Source organism: Lagopus leucura, unplaced genomic scaffold (assembly GCF_019238085.1).
Source record: "Lagopus leucura isolate 7727_CA_CO unplaced genomic scaffold, USGS_WTPT01 Super-Scaffold_1, whole genome shotgun sequence".
Lineage (NCBI taxonomy): Eukaryota > Metazoa > Chordata > Aves > Galliformes > Phasianidae > Lagopus > Lagopus leucura.
In genome coordinates, this window is record NW_024962250.1 from 9,040,185 (window position 1) to 9,048,801 (window position 8,617).

At 42.0% G+C, this 8,617-nt stretch overlaps 1 protein-coding gene across 2 annotated transcripts in view; it reads right to left on the reverse strand.

The window, feature by feature from the left end:
• Window positions 1-8,577, reverse strand: part of TTBK2 (tau tubulin kinase 2) — a 76,966-nt gene extending 68,389 nt beyond the window's left edge. For both annotated transcript variants that reach the window (XM_042864331.1, XM_042864321.1), the window contains exon 1: window positions 8,535-8,577. The gene's annotated coding sequence lies outside the window, so the exon portion shown is untranslated. The remainder of the gene's footprint in view (window positions 1-8,534) is intronic.
• Window positions 8,578-8,617: the final 40 nt, after the last annotated feature.

The window sequence follows — 8,617 nt, forward strand, 5'->3', positions numbered from 1 at the left end:
CTAGGTCAGATTTTTAGCAATGAAAATTCCTGCAATGTATTTGCTCACAATGGAGTTTGAGGACAGCTAAGCAACACTTGGAGTTCAAAGAAATGACTTCTGAATGAAAGTTTGTTACTTCAGGTAGCAGCTACATAAACAACCATTTTTATACAAGTGATGCAACTGGAAAATTTTAGGCTGCTGAAGACCTGAGAATCAAGAGAAGCAAGAGCATAAAAAGCTCCCCAAAACTGTGACTTCTGTATCTACCTGAGGCTACTTAAGGCATTTCCAATGATGTGTTTATTTCAGGGGGAAAAAGAAAAAAATAGAACATCACATATCAACAACAAAAAAATACCTCTCATAAACAGCCAGAAACAACTGCCATAAAACATAGAAAACATATGATGCCATCTACAAAAGTTACAATGTGAAACCCATAATTCTGTTGCCAGAATTGATATAATAATCAAATCTCTTGACATTATTTTCACTTCTCTAAATAAATTCAGTGGGTTATTCCTCAATATAATTTCATAAGGAATCTCTGAATTTTAGCTAAATTGTCATCTTAATTTCACTACCTTTCCACAGGCAACAAATTAAATGCAAACCCTGTATAAAGACAGAGGTTTTTTTTTTAGAATTCAATTCTTATCTCTGGATTAAAATATTTTTGCCCTGATTACATATACATCTAATTGTGGTCTGGCACTACCTATTAACAAGGAAGAATGATGAAGAGATTTCTACAGCATTTGCTAGGTAAGTAATCAGATGCTTCTGCTGACATGGAATTTCTTGCCCTAGGAGGACTAGGCTTTTACCACATTATTAAATATTAAAGACCCTGCAAGACTAACATGTAGGGGGACCAGGGCAAAGTACATTTCTTTAATCCATTTGTCAGTCATTATCAGCTGAAATGTCTGATCAAAGGACAATTTGTCTACTGAAACTTTGTCAAGCTGAGAAAGCTGGTGATGGGAGCAATACAAGGAAGGAAAGTCTTAGGTGCATTTTTCTAAGTTTTATTTGAGTGCTGGGGGGGAGGAGAGGGTTATGTGTAGCATATTTAGTAAGCATTGGAAATGGCGCCATTAGTAATCATGTTTGAAGTACATGAGAAAGAAAAGAATGGTGTGGGGAGGAAAGGAGAATACAGTTATTAGTGGAAAGCAGATGAAAATACATTTTTAAATGCTTGTAATGAGCTGAAACCTGCCTATAGATGTATTATTTTTCAAGCTCATCTTCGGATGCTGTTCTGTTGGACTCTGATGAGGACCAGGGCTGAGATCACAAAACAGTGAGAGCCATGATTTTGCACATTATACTGTCTAAAAGTTCATTCTGACAGACTGCGATCGCTCAAGTGTCACATTATAGTGGCGCTAATAGAACTGCACGAGTTTATCTCCCTCACTCAAGGCTGATATAAACACCTATGATGCAATTTAGACCACAAGGAATCTGCTACTAATGATGAATGTAACATGGGCCGCGAGAAATCTGCAACAGGCGCTTCTGGGGAAACCTCTTCCACAGCAGAGAGTGGGCAGAAAGGTTTGCGGCAGAGGTCCAAAGGCAGAACGCTGCGCGGAACCAGGAGCTGGTCAGAACGCACTCGCATCCCGAGGGCGGCGCTCAGCACCACGGCCAGCTCCGCGCGGGCGCGGCCAGGCGGGAGCGCGGCTCGGAGCAGCACGGCCTGCCGGGGCGGGGAGCCGCAGCCAGCCGCGGGTACGGCGCCAGGACACAGCGAGCACAAGCGAAGCATGAAGAATAAGCGAGACATAAGAGCTGCTGTTCAACTGACGTTCTTGTCAAAGTAACTTTCTAACGATAACATTACAACTTTGGCCCATAAAGACCCTACGGCAACGACACCGCCGTGAGAACACTCCACGAGACACGTACCACATAGAAGTCTGTTTTTAAGAAACTAAAACGGCAGAAAAATGAGTACATCACAATGAAGACTAGGTCTCAAAATATAACTAAGTTAGCTGAAATAATGCTGCTCTAATTAGTCCCAACAGGAATTAGTTTATCACTTTATTCACATCTCTGTTATTAAAAGTTTAGGAAAAGCAATATACAAGGTCTGTAGCTGATCCTGAGATAAAGAAGTGGCATAGAACAAACAGTGTCAGCCATTTAATGTACTGCAATCAAACTGCACGTGTTCCAACTCAGATAAAAGAGGACATTATACATCAGGGAGCAAAGAACACACGGAAGCATCATCTGACATGATACAGATAATCAGTCACTCCTAATTAGATCCATCTACTGCAGCAGTAAGGCTCCGACAACCGCTGATGAGTAGGCAAATAAATACTTTGGGAGATCATAACACCTCTCTACCTGCTAGTGTTAGAATAGCTGCTCGAGTACTATACCCAGTTTCTGCTTTCGCATGTCAAGAAAAGGGGTAGAAAACAGCTATTAAAGTGTTGGACAACATGCATTGAGTGGGAAAAACACAAAGTTCAATGTCTTTAGGTTACCAAATAAAATGGCTTAAGCTTAAGGAATCACAAGAGATCCATTACGACACAGAAAATCCTGATAGTCAGAGGTTGAACATTTAGATCACTTACAAAAAGACCTGAGGTTTTTAATTTTAGTCAGTAAGGATATTCTACTATTGTAAGGCTTCATGAATGATTTCAATGGATTCCTCATTACTGAGGATTCTTAAAAGACAACCAAATTATTTATTTTGAATTATATGCTTGTATTCAACTACTGTTAACAAACACTACTCAGAGAAGTCCAAGGGAAGCTGCTCTTGTGCACAAAGTTAGCCTCAGTAACCACAAGGGCTCCCTTGCCCTCAAAGCAGACAGACTGATTACTCCTTAATCCTTGAAACTCAACTATAAAAGTATATTTCATTAGGGAACTATAATTATCCTATGTAAATTTAGTTTGTTGAGTATGCCCTAAGTCCAGAAAATATATTTTAACAGTCAAGGGATTGGATGTAAAATAAAGTATCACAGAATTAGTGAATTTATGTATTATGAACATGTGGACCAAGAGAATTTAAAAAGTGATATTAATTTCTTACACATCAGAAGAGGTAAAGTGCCTGCTCAGATTTTAGTTAGCTGCCAAACATGCAAAAGTGTCCTGATGCAACTGTCTTGCAGACAAGGGAAAATTGACTCATCAAGGAAAGAAGAGATCCAGTCATTGGAGATTATTACAGAAGAAAAGCCAAATAAACAAGGTATCCTAGTATCATAATTTTAATTAAATATATAAGAACAGTATCAACACTAAGAAGCATCCAGACCAAATGAAACTAGTCCAAGTTTCCCGCTCCTGAGCAATAGGAAAGGAAGAAGAACATGACCTATCAACAGACTTCCAGATAAAACGCTCCTCCTATTCTTGCCTCTTCTCTGAGTTGACAGTAGGCAGAAAACACCAACCAAGCACCGAGCCTGCGGCACCAGAAAGGATCTGGTTATGACTGCTTCCCTCAGCTAGCCATTCAGAGTGAAGACGCACCGAACAGCAGGACCTAATAAGAATTATAAACCTATTTCAGAAAAAAAAAAGCAATATAAACAACTCCCTTCTTAGAATCATTCACTACCAAATCTATGAGTTTGTACAGGCACAGCTCAGAGATCAATGGGTGCTAGAAAAGGCACAGGCAGAAGACACATTCTTCTCCTCTTAAACAGCAACCAGTTGTTCGGTTCAACAATAATCTGCAATTTCATCTGCAGAAGTTAACATATGAAAATTATGTTTCTGCGTGTGCATTCTGTAAGTAAATGTCAAGAACAAAACAGTAAGTGATGGAGTTTTTTTCCTCTGTGCATCTGCTTTACTGTGAGAGACTCAAATTTGCTCCTCAGTTTCAGCATTTCTTAGTTCTTGCCTACTCAAGACAAAAACTGCCTGGGTTAGCTAGCACGTTTCTCCCACAAGACCAATAAACACTTTCTTCTTACTGATCTGTCTTATGATTCTTTCATAAGTTTGCTCCATCCAGATGAAATGTTCCACAGTTTTCCCCAGTGGAAACACTGTCTCACTCAAAACTGTAGAAATATCATTTCACCCAAATCATCGTGATCATCACAATAATCCCTGGAGCCTTACACAGCAGTAGATAAATGTTACACTGAAATAGCATCCTGATCTAATATCAATTCCAATCCTTCGGCTCTGGGGGGTACAACAGGCCAGTATGCTTGAGGCTGACTCTTCTTCAGGAATAATTCCTTGATTTTACTGGGAACAGAAAGTCAGAGTGTCACACGCAAAGGCAAAATACCCAATAAAATTCAAGGAATAGCACAGACATTTCTCTTTTAATACAGCTTCACTCATCAGATAACGCACGTTCTGAATCTACGTAGTGCAGGATGCTGACAAATGGAAAGACAGGAAAGTAACAAGCCATTTTTAGATTGTAAATAACTGGACATAACGCTGTTTACAACAAAATAATGACACCAATCTTCTAAGAACATTGTATGCTGAAGAGAAGCACTCTTTACTTACAGATCTACAGATCACCTCCTCACCTCATTTTTTTTTTTTTAATTTCTTTTTTCAAATTGTCAACATAAAAGCTAAACAGATGTGCTCAATTTGCTCAGAAGCCATACTGCTGGACAAGAGTAACGTTCCCAGAGCACTAAACTTAACAGCTGCAACAAAACACAATCTGCTGGTACAGAAAGCAACCCAATTCTACTACTCCTCTGCAGAACATTGTATCAAATAGCTTGCTAGAAAAGTTGCAAAATCTGAACATACTGAGAGGCAGCATGAAAAAAAGCAACAAATGCCTGAAAATTCTTTGGGATGTAACGGAGTGCCCAGTTAATAGCTGCTGACTAGAGACAGCTCCCAAGTACTCAGAACACACCAACTACACGAGGCAATCTTCTCTAACTGTAGACAAATGCACTGAAATCAGCCTATTAACACAGGAACAGTACTTGGCAACTCCAGCTGAGAGCAGTGCATCAAAAACTTAATAATATTATTTACATGTAGGCAAGTCAGGATGATGTCCACCTTGATCACTTCAATTTCTCCTCCTTTTAGCTCCACATACTAACTCATCTCTGCATCACCTAACGAATCCCTTTGCAACATTCAGGAATAAGAAATGGGCTTCACATTAAAACAATTTCACATCTTTTAAAAGCTCTCAAAGCAAGTTCAGCATACTTTACTCTTTCTTTATACATCAGATGGCTGTGCACTGCAAGATCTGACTTTCATCCCTGATAGCATGGGCGAGCTCATCAGCTTCACCCACAGAAGAGCAGGCAGCCCTCCTCACCTCCAGCTGCAACCAGACTCAAGGCAAAGCAACATATGCACACACACACACATTTCTCTGAAAGGAAGAATTATCATATGGAATTCCTCATCAGTGCAAACAACTTAATTCTCAATAATTGATTACTCTCTTTGGAGACAAAGCAACAGCATAAAATAGCATTTTGAAAAGCATTTGACAACGCTTTTCATCACAGAATCAACCACAAAGTACAAGATTCACAGGAAAAAGAAAATATGCCTGAACATAGCAGTGAACCGATTTTTGAAGTCTTCACAACAGATTTATAAAAATGCTACAGACATCTTAAGTCTCACAGTCCGCCCTCTTTTCCCTCTCTCCTCCCAAATTCAATCCTTTCCTTCTCCCCAAAAAGCTCCTTCAAGTTCTCAAAGATTTCTCTCCGTTACTGAGAAACAGACTTGAAGAGTAAGTTATTCAAGACATGGCTTGCAGGACTTCTCAAAACTGAGGAAAATATTCAACCAAATCAAGAGAAAGAGTCACAAGGTCACATTACATTCTTCTTATTTTCTACTAACTATGCTTCTAAATAAGTGATGTGTAACAATAATATAGGAAATAACAGTTATCACTGTAGGTATAAAAAAAAAAAAAAAAAAAAAAAAAAAGGAAGATACCAATAATACACTAAAGTTGTAATAATAATGATAAGTAAAAGATTGGATGAATATTTTCAAAGAAGCAACCGTGATGGGTACGGCTGCTAACAGCAGTGTTACACAATATTTGGTGTTTCCAACAAAGGCAGGGAAATCCACTTCTATTCCACCACTACTTGACTTGGAACACAGCACAGCCATCATAGCACTCTGTTGGCACGAAAAAGCAGAAAGTTAAACTGCCCCACTTACCTGTATTCTCACAACTGCCCAAAACAATTTTGCGTTATGTATTACTGTACTAATTCCCAGTCAGGCAGCCTAAACACTAGCTTGTTAAAGAAAAATGTAACAGATCATGCATTTGAAAAAGCTTCTTTTATCCCCATCACTGACAAGAAACCAAGCTGACAGTAAGTCATTTTTAAACAAAACACAACCTATTGGATCCCTTAATGTCCAGTTCACATTTAGTCAATTTTGCATGCTTAAACTTATGCACATCTCTACCTGAGCAATTAGCCTGTCAGACCTTTCTCCTAGATGCATGGCACAACACACTGATCTGTGAGATCAATGCAACAAAGCTCAGGTTTCTCTGCCAAGAGCAGAGTGCATTACGAGGTAGGCAGAGGGAGGAAGGACAGTGGCTGGATGGCATTTAATGCATCCCTGAGAGACTGGGAAGGACCCCAGTCAGTGTCTTATGCAGAGGAGGTAGCTGTTTCTCCTCCCCTTCAGCCAAACACAAAGGCTTTGTGTCAGGGTTTAACAGAGCAGGAGTGGCACAACAGGAAACACTGAGAAACACAGAAACTGCACATCTCCTTTTTGTTATTTGATGTTACTGAGCATCAATTCATTCCCACTAGATAAACGAGTCTCAGCTGAAACAGAAAACACAGGAGTATATTAACACACTATATAGCACAAATTCACATGCTAAGCAAGTGTTTAACCTTAGGTATCCATACACAGAGAATCAGCAGAAGCTTGTCAGTTAGAAATCAGTTTCTAGCTGGGGAAACATCACACATCCTTCTCTTTTAATTACACTCTAAAATCTTTCTTGATTTAATCAGTTACTCTAGAAAAACCTCTCTGGAATTTGTGATGTCAGAGACAAGAGAAACTGCCGCATGCAGAAGTAGTGCCACAACCACACCAAGCCCGACCAGCATCTTGATGCTCCGTCCTCACACACGGCTCTTCTCATTTTAACCCCTCACACTTCCAAAGTAACATATCTAAAAGGATGGTGGATTTCAAGAGCACAATGGTACATCAAAGATGAACAAAGTATTTGCCAGAAGCAAATCCATCTTTGCATTTTTATAACTGCAGTATCTTCATTTTCAAAACAACTTTTCACAGATAAGGAAATGCATTACGGCAGTCAGATTTTCTTACAGACTAAATCAACGTCAACGAGCACACTTCTCATTTATAAACTTAAGAAAGTTTTAATACTTTGTAAACATAGTTCACGCTGTAAAGCAGAGGGATCATCACAAAAGTATTCTGGGACATTAACACAGAAAAGAAGTGGTAGATACATTTGCACCATACCATTAACAGGCACCTCAAATATTTCCAAAACTAAACAAGCAGTGAAGCAGCTTTCATCTTTTGTTTGCTCAGATACGGCAGCTGAAACCATCTGACATACACAGAGGCATGGCATTAACTATGGAGAATATATAAGAACTCTCGTCGGCGGTGGTTTTGTTCCTCCAGAACAACAGCACGGAAACTAATTCTACGCTTTAAGGCCAACACAATTCCAAACTGAGAGTACATTTAGTCTAGGGGTTTTCAACCTTCCCATCAATACGTGATCCAAAATATCATAATATTTCTGAATAATTCACCCAATTCAACTGGTTCTGCACACCCGGCCAAAGACAGCTATTACGATCTATTTCATAACCCATTTTCCACAGTCCTTTCCGTATTAATAATGAATAGCGTCGGCGCTTCCCAAAAGGCCGTGCTCAGAAGCAGCACGGGGCTCTGCTTTGCCCACCCCCTCCCCCATCCTGCGCTGACATTACCGGGTTACCGGCCCCGCTCCGATCTTTGTCCCCTCCGCTCCAGCGCCGTACTCAGGGATGCGGCCACAAGCCCGGGGATCCCAGCAGCCTTCGGAGCGAGGCATTCCCCTCTCCCTTCCTTCAGGAGAAGAGCACGCAACGACGCTCTCCTAAACGCCGTCCCTACGCAGCCCGTATGTTTACTACTATCCGTAGTGAGCGCACACCGCGGCCTAGCCAGGCGGAGCCGCGTTCACGTACCGATGCCCCCGCTAATGGCTGCGAGACTCGGGGCGGCAGATTGCCGGCCGGCCGGACCGCACCGCGCCCTGCCGCCCGCCACAACGCTGGGCCGGCGGTGCGGCTGCACGGAGCCGCAAGCCCGCCCCACGGCGCCGTTCTCCTTGCGGCAAGCGAGAGGGAGGGACGGAGCGTCCGTAAATCCCAGCCCCGGGGGGAGGCTAGGAAACGCCGGGCCCTCTCCTTGACCCCCAGACCCACCCGGGCCGCGACCCCCGCGCGGCCCTCGGCCCCGGGGCGGGCGCGAGGCACCCCGCGTCTCCTCACCTGGAACGGAGCCGAGGTGACGGCGGTTCCTCGGGGCGCCACGTCCCCGCGGGTCCCTGCGGAGCACGGTGCCGCCCGTCGCC